The 12,903-nt window shown below is 37.1% G+C and overlaps 1 long non-coding RNA gene across 1 annotated transcript; it reads left to right on the forward strand.

Moving 5' to 3' along the window:
* Positions 1 to 31: 31 nt before the first annotated feature.
* LOC122178184 lies at positions 32 to 8,454 on the forward strand. Its single transcript, XR_006178250.1, has 3 exons — positions 32 to 179; positions 267 to 305; positions 8,437 to 8,454. It is a non-coding gene; the product is annotated as an uncharacterized LOC122178184 (long non-coding RNA).
* Positions 8,455 to 12,903: the final 4,449 nt, after the last annotated feature.

The following is a 12,903-nucleotide window of genomic DNA, read 5'->3' on the forward strand; positions in this document are numbered from 1 at the left end:
TTAATGCAGACTTTCAAGAAGAGTAGTATTTTTCACTGCAAAGAAGCATGCCAAGACATTTCTCTAAGAGCCAACATTACTTAATGCTTCCAGTCTTCGGTGTACTGGCCATATACTGCAGGATAAGACAGTGTGAGAGAGGGACTGGAGATTGTCATTCCAAGAGTGGACATTGCAAGGTATGTGTGGCATTGTGATCTTTTTGTCCTCATGGTTAAGTACAGTTAAATACTGCTCATACTCTTAAAATTTTGGTCCTTTTGCAGGTGAAATTACAGCTTCATTAAATGAATGGAAGTTAACCAGTGAGTTTTGTCCTTACAGAAGTGCAATTAAATTTTGAAGTAAATTTAAGTTAAACTTGCTTTATTTTTTCCTTGATTTTCTTTCTGTCTTTTGAACGTGTTGCTTCAAATCTCTTTCTGAAGTCAGTGGTTTTTTTGCAGAGCTGCATGTGGGTGATCAGATCATTAATGAGGTTTATTTTTTATTTGAAGTTAATTTTTATATATCATATTGAGTAGTTACGAATGTCAGATCTGAAAGGAATTAACTCGGGAATACATAAATAGAGTAATTTTAGTTGGCATCAAAATAAGGTGAGGAGAATATTACTTATATTGTATTCTGTAGATGATGTTGAATGGATTCATCTCCTTGAGCATAACTGAATTTACTCAAAAGCTGATAACTGTGAGAACACAGAACTTTCTCAAAGGTTTAGCTAGAACTGTTAAATAACTTCCTAAAAAAGCCAATGACTTTGATAGTATTTCCTACTTACATTATGCATAAAGGTGCAAAATTTTGCCATTTGAAAAGAAAAAAAAAATACAGCACATTTGATAATAACAGCTCTACAACTTTTTCTTTTCCCCCTTCAAACTGGAGAGGGAATAAAGAGTCGCACACAGATGGTGATAACCACAGTTTTACATAGTTCCTTAGACACTCTGGTCTGGTCTGGTCTGCAGTGATTTTTTCATAGAATCATAGAATGGCCTGAGTTGAAAAGGATCACAGTGATCATCTAGTTTTGACCCCCCTGCTATGTGCAGGGTCGCCAACCACTAAACCAGGCTGCCCAGAGCCACATCCAGCCTGGCCTTGAATGCCTCCAGGGATGGGGCATCCAAAACCTCCTTGGGCAACCTGTTCCAGTGCGTCACCACCCTCTGTGTGAAAAACTTCCTTCTAATATCTGATCTATATCTCCCCTATTTTAGTTTAAAACCATTTCCCCTTGTCCTATCACTATCAACCCATGTTGCATCTAGCTTGTGATTATTTGGACAAAATACTTTTTCCTTTCCTTTCATTTCCCCTATTGTAGCAATGTCCTATCGTGCTTTACGGTCATGTGGTGTAACAGGAAAAAAAAACCAACAACCCTTTCCAAAACCCCTACTGTTCTCTCACTAGAGGGCTCTCCCAGAATACTCAGGGGAGATAGCTCCAGTGACAGACTCTTCTAGTAGCGTGATTGCCGTGGCAATGGCTAGCCTGCAATCAAATCAAACCAAATCTCTGCCAGGTTTTGCAAAAATAAATGCATGTTGTTATTCGCTTAATGTTTTGATATGGATATGCACTTGCTGGGATTTTAACTCCACAAAACGTGCACAGTGTGAGATGTGAAACTGGCTGAATTTTTGATATTTAGATATTGGAATGAAAGAATAAATGCAATTTTTAAACAAGTATTTGACATCTTCGTTATCACCCATAGCAAGGTGTCCGTAATGTTGTTTGCTCAGGAAAACCTTACTGGGTTACAAATCTGAAACTGAACACTTGTACCAGCGCTCAGTAAATATGTTGCTGGACTAAATATAGAATTACTGTCATCAGCAAAGGGTATCTGTGAGGGAGTGATATTTCCTATAAATATACTAAGATACATGTGGATTAGTTTAATCTAACGAGGGAGATGTAAACAAACTTGACTACAGAACTCTGAATGGACAAAGTAGGATGCATAGAAAATGATCAAGGGAAACTACTCTGCTAGATGAAATCCTTGATTTTATACCAATTCAGAAAAATGAAACATTTCTTATTTGTTGAGCAGCTATTGAATTGAGAATTTATATAATACTAGAAGAATTTATTGGGGATAATTTTATGAAATATTTCATCCAAACCAGGATTTCTTCTATATTTATTGTATATTTTTAAATATCAACCTGGCCTTAAGTTCCTAAATTTTAATTTTCTTTCTGAGATGTCTGAAAAGGGGCAAATTTTCAGAGGATGATTATTTAGTAGTTTGTGATTATAGCTTTTTCTCAAAAATAAACACATTTGCAACTCAGGTGAGCTTCCCAAAAACTCGTTCTTAATAACTAGTGGCACTTTACGTTTAGGCCGTGAGGTTAAAGGCATGAGAACATTTTTATAAAGAATAACTTGTTTGCCTGCTGTATCCTTTATGTTTTCAGATTTATCAGTAATCATAAAACAATTGCACTGAAAAAACACTGAAAACTTAAAAAAATAAAATAAAATAAAAAAATCAGTCTGTTGATTGTTGACCATCTTTGGGCTCAGGACTGTGCAGGACTGTCCTGTGTTTGGCCAGAAGAAAGAGTTCAGAGAAACTGGTCAGATACTTGGGCCAGAGTGTCTATGACATAAGAAAAATATCAAGAATAAACAGCTCACCCTCTCCAAATGATTTTTTTTTTTTTTGATAGTAGCAATCTAAGAAACATCCAACATATGAAAAAAAGATCCTATTTTGAATTATTGGAAAAAATGTTGCGCATTTTAGAAAAACACAGAAGTTTTAAAATGTTAAAATGTTGATACGGATAATAGTGTGGATAAAAATACTGATACTGATGTGGTTAGCATCCACGTATCACAATAGAATTCCTATAGATATAATTTCCATGCATTTATTTCTCGTAAAGGCATAGATATGAGACACAGAGACAGAGGTCTTTAAACTGCGGAGTTTGCCTTCTATTTATTCTAATCTCTTTCATGTAAAAAACAGTGTTCATCACTATTCCAAGTGATGGGGGGCTGTTGGAAAACCCCTGGATAGGTGTGGTGTTCACTCCTGAGGAAACATGAGAAACACCTAGATTAGCCAACTGAAAAGTTCTCCACTGTTCAGTGCAAGGGAAATACCAGACATCTTTGAAGTCCAGCCACATTGAAGTGGGTTAATTTAGTTCAAGTGCATCCTTATTAAAATCAGCTTGTATTTAAAGTTAGTAAGGCAGTCTTAGATAAGGGCACAAAATACCTTTGGAAGAGATAATTTCTTTAGCTAAAGTTAAAGCTAACTAAATTGCAATTTAGAGAGTAGAGAGTTCCTGCTCCCAACTAACCATTTTAATAAATGAAGATAAAGTAGTGGCATTTTAGGATTTAACACACTGCAAAAACCTGCAGATATTTTGTACTGATATTCTCAAAGGTACAGCTTAAGCTTATGCTGGGCTATATATAGCCCAATATCTATACAGCCAAAATAATCCAGTATATATTGGATTATGTTTGTTCTGAACGATAATGACTAGGAAGAGGAGATAGAGGAGTTTCATACAGCTAGACTGTAAAAAGATATTGGCCAGATTTACTCTCTGCACTTGGCCTTTTTTTCACTGTAATTTTGGTATTTTCCAGCTGTTAGAGGTCATACTTCTTTTAGTTACTGATCCTCAATTGTGTGTTTGGTTTTGTTCTTTGCTCCATGAAGGCAAAGATAGCTGTTGGACGTGATGGTGGGGCTGCTGCAGCAAGTCATGGCATCTGAACAAGGCAAAGACCAGCCAACTGTCCAGGTCTCTGGGCACGTCTGCAGAGGTGAGGTGGGTCTTAGGCCAAGCAGGAAGCAAGATCAGTGGATAGGGATCATGCCTGATAGCAGCTAAGGTCAGCCACCATCTGCTGATCACCAGGCAAGTCCAGAGTGATGAGGCGAGTTCAAGGTCAGAGCCCTGATAGAATAGATAAGTAGATCAGAATAATATTCCTGCAGCCATTGAAATAATGGTATTCTGCAGTTTCCTTGTTATTAGATAACACTTTGTCAGGTACTGGAACAGTGTTGTTGCCAGCAACATACCTAAATGCTGCAGTGCTGTTTTTCTTCTCAGTAGTTTCTGCTTTTAAAATATGTGCTGTGAATTCCAGCTGACACTGAGTACTTTGTCAGTGTAAATGCCAATGCATGCTGAAAAGTTGCAATGGAAAAGTTTACAAGACGAACAAAAAATACAAGTAGTATTAGCCTCATTTTCAAGTGAGGAGCAGAGCTTGCTGTGAATGGTGCAAGGTGTTTTAGCAGAAACAGGACTTAAACTCAGTTTAACAGTGTGTGTGCCGGACTAGCCTTCTGTCCATCACTTGGCTTATGGTTCCCTGGTAATGACCAACAAGTGGGTATTCCCAGCTGGAAGCTGCCATGACCCTGATCTGTTGTCAGTATTGGAGGACTCCTGTGCTTTGCACAAATCATAGGAAACATTTTTGCTACTTGAGCTGTGTGTGAATGGAACAGTAATGTTTATATTATCAGACCTGGTGATATTTTCATTTTCCTCAGGCCAGATGCACAGCCAGCTATGAGACACAGACATGTACTGGCATCCCTATATACTTGTAGAGCTTTGTTTTTGGGGAAAAGAAAGAGATATTGAGTCTAAAGAGAAAGCAGAAAGCTGTAGTGGACTGCATGTCTGTTATATTGGGAGTTCATGACCCCTCAGCATGACCCCAGTAGGTCAATCTAGACATAAAGAAAAAGTCTTACATGGTTGCCTATGTCCTATTTTGAACAGAAATGCTTGATGAATTAAAGCTTTTGCTCAACTGTCAAGTCCCTTGTTTTTCCCAATACCATTTAGCCCCTTGCTGCATGCAATGATCACTGTGCAAAATGGAGCATCTACTCTATTTCTACTCAGTCTTTTTGCACAGATTTCTATGAGGAAGTGTAATGATATTTTTTCAGTGATTTGATTGTGGGCAAAACTAAAGCTATCACTATAACATGCAAGAGGAATACTGTCAGTTGAAGACAGCTTTAACATCAGTAGCCTCATTGCTTTGTGATCTCATTTTATTTTAAGTATACACAGAGGACTTTCAATTAAATGCAAATTAACTAGCTGATTTGTTTAATAACTGTGTGTAGCAGAGCCCTCCAAATGGTAAAAAAAATATGCATACTTTCATCTTAACATTATGTGCTAAAAACTGAAAAGTGTTGCTGGCATATTATCCGTGATGCAAAATATTTATGAGTCTGTGTGTTCTGTGTATTAGTGCTGTCTGCAGATGCTAAAAACTAAGCTGATTTTGGAATGGTTTATAACCTATAAAAGTTATAATAGACTAACCCTGCATCTCGAATTAGCCTGTGGAGGTTGGTATGCACATGTGCTATAAATTAGACATCATGTTTTATAAATTTTTAAGGATACTATAAAACTATAACATAAAGTAGAAAAAGTGCTATAAGTGATAGTAGTTTATTAAATGCATGCACATTATATATAGCTGGTTGCTGTTATAATTTTAAGATGTCTAGAGATCCCAAATGGCTATGGGCTTCAAACAAATACATTGTATGTGACAGTTCAGGTTATTAAGGCTGTGAAGTGCAAACAGAGAAAAAGTTTTTTAAAAAAGAAAGTAAAAATAGAGATTTGCATGAAGGCATAGATCAGTTTATTCAAATGTTATAAATGTTCTGAAGATTTATAAGAGCTTCAAGACTTTCCTGGTCATAATGTAATAGAAAAATGAAGTGGACATGTATTTAGTGCATCCTTCATCCTAGATTTTGCTACTGCTGTTGTAGTATAACCCAGCAGCAACTCAGCACCACACAGCTGTTTGCTCACTTGCCCCCAAGTGGGAGGAGTGACTGAAATGGAAACAAAATGGAACGGGTAGGTTGAGATAAAAACTATTTACTAAGACAGAGAAGGAAACAAAAATGCAATTATAAGTATGTATATATATATATATATATATATATATATATATATATCTCCACTGTTCAATTGCTTGCCACCTGCTGACCAACACCCAGCTAACAATACTACTGCCTACTAAAGAACACCCAGCTAGCAATGCAACATCTCACCTCTTGCCAACCAATGCCCAGTCTACCCCAAGCAACATCTTCTCCTTCCCCTAAGCCTTCCCTTTTCCTTTTCTCTCCCCACACCCCACTCCCAGACAACTACCCATAAACTTTATGTCCTCCCATGTGATGTCACATGGTGTGGAATAATCCCTTGCCTAATTCAGGTGCTAGTCCTGGCTACACCCCACCTCCTACCACTGTGCCATGATGGTCGATTGATGCTTACTCCCATAATATTCTTGTATCCATGTTAGGAAATCATGATCTGGATGGCTGAGCAGCCAGAGGAGTGAAGAACTGGTTGGATGACTAGTTTGAGAGTGTAGTCCTCTGTGGAAGCTGGCAACTGTCGGGATCTGTGCTTGGACCTGTCCCGCTTTACAACTTTACCAGTGACCTGGAGGGATTATGCACTCACATAAATTTGGCATATGCTACCAAACTGGAGGTGAACAGCAGATGAGCTGGAAGGCAATGCTCCACCCACCAGATACCTAGACAGGTTGAGAAAATGTGCTTACAGGAACTTCATGAAACTCAGCAAGAACAAATGCAAGTTCCTGACCCTAAGAAGGAAGACTCCCTGGCAGTGATAGAGACTGGGAAGCAGCAGTTCCAGGGAGAAAGCTCTGCGAGACAGCAATATGAATGCTTGTAGCAGGGAAGCCAGCAAATCCAGAGCAGTGTTAACAGGAACTCAGTTGGTCAAGGGAAGTGACTATCCCTTGCTTTACTTAGCGCTTGTTAGATCACGTCTGAACACTGTGTACAGTTCTGGGCTCCCCAGTACAGGAAACACATTGTTAATCTGGGATTAAAGCAGTGGAAGGCCACCAAGATGTCATAGGATGAAGCACTTTCCAAATGAAGAAAGGCTGAGGGAGAAAGGTTTCTTCAGCCTTGAGAACGGACAACTTCCAGGGCACCAACAGCAGACCTCAGTGCCTATGGGGAGATAAACAAGGAGATACAGCCAGGCCCTTTACAGCAGTGCATGGGGATTGCTGAGACAGTGGCACAAACTGGAACAGACCAGATGAGACTGTACATAAGGAAGAATTTTTCCCTATGAGGACTCTCGGGCGGTAGAACGGGTTGCCAAGAGAGGTTGCATTCTTTCCATTCTTGATGGTCTTCATCAAAGGAGTTGGACTAGATGACTTTTAAGGGTCCCTTCCAACTCAAATGATTCTATGATTCATGACCTGACTGGACAAAGCCCTGATGAACCAGTTCTGTCCTCAGTGAGCAAGACACTGGAATGGAGATTTACTGAGGTCCCTCCTAGCCTGAAATGTCCTGTGTGTTAATGACCTATATTTTATGATCTTAGTCACCTTTATGATTAACAACATCTCTAGAATGTGGTTAATTTGACCTAATTATAAGAGGAATGTTGTTGTACAATTGCCTGTTTCTTCACTATGAAGATAGTACAGACAGCTCAGATCTAATTATCAATATATGAAATATCTAAAATTAGGTCAGATTTTCATCAAAATATGAGGAAGCACTTTACTATGGAAATGTTGGAATACTGGCACAGGTTGTCCAGGGAGTTTGTGGTGTCTTCTCCTTACAGACCTTTAGAAGCTGCCTGCATATAGAATCATAGAGTGATAGAATCATATGATCCTGAGCAACCTGCCCTAGTTGTCCCTATTGAACAGGGGTTGGGCCGGATGGACCCAGAGGTCCCTGCCAGCCTCAGCCATTCTTTGACTCTAATTTTGTGGATCCTACCCTGAGTGTCTGTTGCCAGCTCTCTGAAGGCCTTGGCTAGATATGAAAGAAAGAAAGAAGATATTTCTGTGTAGTGCCATGGCAGCTATAACACTTGCCCCAAAGGAAAGTTATCTTAAATCTGGACTCCTCCGATTTTTATTTTTTAATCTGAAATTGTGTTGATACAAAATTAATATATATCCACAGTATGGATTTTGCCTGGTTCACTCAGAACACTAAGAAGGTCAGGTTATTGCCTTCCTTACTTCAATCTTTACTGCTAAGACTTCCCCTTGGGAATCCCAGACCCTGAAGGCAAGAGAGAGAGTCTGTGGAAAGGAAGGCCTCCCCTTGGTGGAGGAGGATCTGGTCAGAGATTGTCCTGACGTAAGGAACAAGGTTTAGCAGAGAGTTGGACTAGATGATTTCCAGATGTCCCTTCCAACCCCTATAATTCTATGATTCCTTTCTCTGGCCTTCTGTTCCTTGCTGAGCTGTGTACCGTGCACTGTGCACCATGCATTGGGCTCTGTCATGCCATGATGGAACTGTGACTTCTTTCTGAGCAAACTTCAAATCCAATTTTCCCTTTTCCTCAGGAAATGGAGAGTCTAGCTGCTAATAATTCTATGACTCACTTGTCTGAGCATCAGAAAAAAATGGGAAAGAAAACTTCTTCATAGACTTCTGCTGGGACTTGCTTTCTTCACATAGCCTTCACATAATTGGTAAATAGACTACAGAATTACCATTTATGCTATCACATTATCTTGCACCTTTTGCCAGTGTAACTCTGACATAATCAGTTTATATACGTACAAATGCATTTTATAGCTGTATCTATAGCCATAAAAACATCATAATGTTCATTTATGTTACTAATAACAAGTTGGAAATAAACAGTTAAATTAAGTACATCAATAAATGATAACAGATATAATACTGTTGATTTTTCCCTTGATTACTTCATTCAGGTTATATAGTGGAAAAAGTTTGGTAGTTTTCAATCCATTTCAATTTACAGAGCTCCTATGCAGGAAATAAGGAACCCAAAGTTAACCTTGCTGTTCTTGGCTATTTTTATTACAAATAAATCCCATGGTGTGTCTATAACACTTTAATTTGTAGCTTTTTCAAAATTATGCCTTTAGCTTAGTTATTGCCATGATTTTTCCTGCCAAATTTATGTTCTATGATTTATGACCTTTTTTTTTTTTTTTTATACATTCCTTGTACTAAGACAGTTCAGTGTATGTTGTTTGTTTTCTATCACTTAGCTTGCTGGTACCGTTCTCCTTTGCAATTCAAACAGTAAGCATCTTTCTTCATACTAATTGAAAGCAAGAATGTGTATTCAACAATGTAGCTGTTACTGACACAGTTCTTTCTACTGCATGGTGTACTTTGTCTTCAAGCGTTAGCGCCCCAAGACACACGTATGCTTGAGCCTTGAGAATGCAGTTTTGGGTTTTCTTGAAGATTTTTTGCATTTTGAATTCACAGAATGGTGCAAAGTTAAGATTTCAGAGCACAGAAATGAGGAGTGATTACCACTGGTTATGTTCAGCATCTCAACTATATATATCATGTGTACATAAACCACAAATCTTTAACTACTGAGTAGGTAAAATAACGTCTTACCTATCCATTGTAAATAATGCTGTTTTCCATTTTTTAACTTTGTGCACACGTATTCCTTCAAAAGTGATATTGTCCTAATTTTGGTCTTCAGTCTTGAAAACATTTAGATATGTGCTTTAGTTTCAGACACCTGAATAGGTCTGGCATAAGTAGTATTCCCATATAAAAACAACACTTGGAAAAATCTGTGCAGGATAAGTCTTGTTGATGAATATTTGAAGAGTATTGAAACTATATTTTACAAATTTCCATCCTGCTTGCTTTATTCAGTACCTATGAATTATTATTTACCAGAATATATTTTTACATATTACACCATAGATTTGAGAAAAAGCAAATACTTTTCAAAATTATATTTCTTATTACTTTAATTACTTAGCAATATTAATGCTTTCGTTGTTGCATTGGAGCATATGCCACACTCCAGGCATTTGGCTAAAAAAACCTGCAGGTTGTCACATGTACTTTGTAGGAACTGTATTTATCACTCAGCAAAATTACTATTATGTCTCTTTTTCTGCCCAGAATATTACTTTCAGATATTAAATAGTCTGTGAATGGCCTAGGACAGACCTCACTAGCCTATGTTTACTTTTTTTCATGCTGGCATTGTTTTAGTAATTCATTTAGGATTCAAAGACTTCCTCCTATAAGTTTTCCTTACAACTATAATAGGTTACGCAACTGAAGGCATTTCAGGTAGCCATTCATAGAAAAAAACTGTCAAGATTTACAGCAGATACAACATGCTCAGCCTTTTGTTATACTTATTTGTAGTTTTTACTTAACTCAATGCAATGTTTAATGTGAGCTGTCTCTTAAAATGGAACTCTTCAGCTTCTCTTTCTACTATGTTATATCAGTCAGTACTTGTGACTCTATATGGAATAATCACCTACTTGAAAGGCAAAAATGAAAGTAAATAGTATTAAAATATGCTCTCATCCAAGCCTTGTGTATTTTTGTTGAAAAGATGGGTAAAACTGATATTCCTGTCCTTAGTTATTAGAGCAGATATTGCTCAAATATGGAAGCAATTATTCCCATCCAATTGGTTATCCATTCTCTGCCACATGTATGCTGTGGTAACATAGAAAGTGACTGTTGATCAGAAAACTATCATGGTGGTGATGCACTTGAGCAGGTTGCCCAAGGAGGCTGTGGATGCCCCATCCCTGGAGGCATTCAAGGCCAGGCTGGATGTGGCTCTGGGCAGCCTGGCCTAGGGGGTGGCAACCCTGCACATAGCAGGGAGGTTGAAACTTGATGGTCATTGTGGTCCTTTTCAACCCAGGCCATTCTATGATTCTATGATTTGAGAGATAAAGGATGCTAAGAAAATGGATTTCATTACTTATTTTAAAAAAATTTTCCAGAAATTAAAGTAGAGCTCCTATCCAGATTTTTATATGGTTATTTGCACCACTATTACTGCTGCTGTTGCTACTAGATTCTTGCTTATTTTTTAGAAAAATAATACTTCCACAATGACTGTGCTTCTTACTTACCATTTCCATTGTTGTTCTCTAATAACATATGAATCTCTTTTTTAAAAATTAATTGTCAGTATTTATGAACTTGTAACCTTTCTATCATGTCTTTCAACTTTGCCAGGTGTGACTCATTTGGTAATTGTATTACTAATGTCACACATGCATTTTAAATATTTTAAAGTTTTAAATGGAGTATGGAGTCTCAAAATTAATTTGTAGTCTTTTGCACAGTCTAAATATGAAGACTTCTTGATAAGCAAGAATAAAGATTTTGGTAGTACTTACATGCATGAAATATTTTCATTAGTCTAATTGACCATGTCTGTAGGGAAGTTTTGAATATAAACATTAAACATGTATTTGCTTTGGGAAAAATAATCTCTGTATCAGTTATGCTTAGTTCATGGGCATAAAAAAAAATGGATTTAACTGTGTCATCTCAGAGGAAAGAAGAAAAGACTCAAACCCCATCTAAATAGTAGAGAAATATTTCCCAGATCCTTTTTGTGTGTTTACATAACTGATATATCTAAAGTATTGGAGCAACTCAGCTGGAGATGTAAGCATAATAGGCAGCCACTGTAATAATTGTACCAAATGCTTAAAAGCTTCTCTTTAAGTACTGTTAAGATTTAATTTTTTTTCCCCATTGACAGAAGGATCCTAAGGCTTGCTATACTCATAATAGTGTTCAGAGTATTTTTAGTTATGGAGGAAAATGATGCTTTAATCCTTGTTTTTATTACCATTTGGCTGTTCTCATTTGCAATATTTTAGAACTCAGATATATAGTTTCAAGATCTCCTGTGTGGATAACACCATCCTTAAATTGATAACAGAAGAAGCAGCTTGAAAGAAACACATTTTTTGACCAAAAAAAAAAAAAAAAAATCAGGAAAAATAGAAGCTCCTTTTATGAATTTTGTGGTCTTCATTCAAATGGAAGATAAGAAAACTTTCAAAATTACATTTTAAATTAAAATGACTGAACTCAGTTTGAGGCAACTTTTGAATTATAATTGTCAGCTGGAGGAGAACTAGGCATGTCCTAATAGCAACTTTCTTCAAAATACTGTACCATGTAAGAATGAAATGCAGGAGACGTGTCTCTCATTCTCAGACTTGAAATATTAGAAAGAAGCAATTTCAAAAAATCTGAGGTCTGAAAGAATATTCTTTTCTTGAACCATTTGATCAGACTGATCCACCTCTTTAATGCCCATTAAATCTAGGAATTTTCCTGCCCCTATGTTTCCTTTCATATGATCCTGATCATCAGTATGTCTCATGCCACTCAGTCATGCTAGTCTTTGCCTGTAGATTGTAGGGGAAATACTGATACATCTTCTCTTACAAGCAAAACAGCAATTCACAAAAATAACTGTGTAGCAGTGCTTTCAGAAGTTCAAAACATTTTGTCTTTCAAACTAAACAGCTATGCTATCCACATATGTTTTCTAAAAAGCTTAAATGCTCATGAAGGGATGTGAATACTTGGTTGAGTATTTCTTTTCTTTTTTTTTTCTTTCCAGTTTTACCACAGGCATATTTAATTTTTAACCTATAGACCAGTAATGTGATCTATTTTTCATTTCCTTTATTGATTTACTTCACTGTGAAATGTTCAAAGTTTCAACTGCCATGTGACAGAGATCAGAAAAAAATCATGGAATCGTGGAAAATGAGGTGGGAATGACTACCAGAAACTATGTATGCTGGTGTTTTTTCACCATCATTATTTCCACGAAATATTCCAGTGGTAACAGTGTACTACTCAGAATAAGTTATTCTTTACTACAAGAAAGTGTGTTATAGTATGTCTGCCCAAAACAGGCGAGGAATAGGATTGAATTTCTTAAGTATTGCTCCAGTCCAATTCTAACTTTCTGAAGTTAATGTGTAACCACTTATCTAAGACAGGAAGGTGGTGAA

Source organism: Lagopus leucura, unplaced genomic scaffold (genome assembly GCF_019238085.1).
Source record: "Lagopus leucura isolate 7727_CA_CO unplaced genomic scaffold, USGS_WTPT01 Super-Scaffold_100001, whole genome shotgun sequence".
NCBI lineage: Eukaryota > Metazoa > Chordata > Aves > Galliformes > Phasianidae > Lagopus > Lagopus leucura.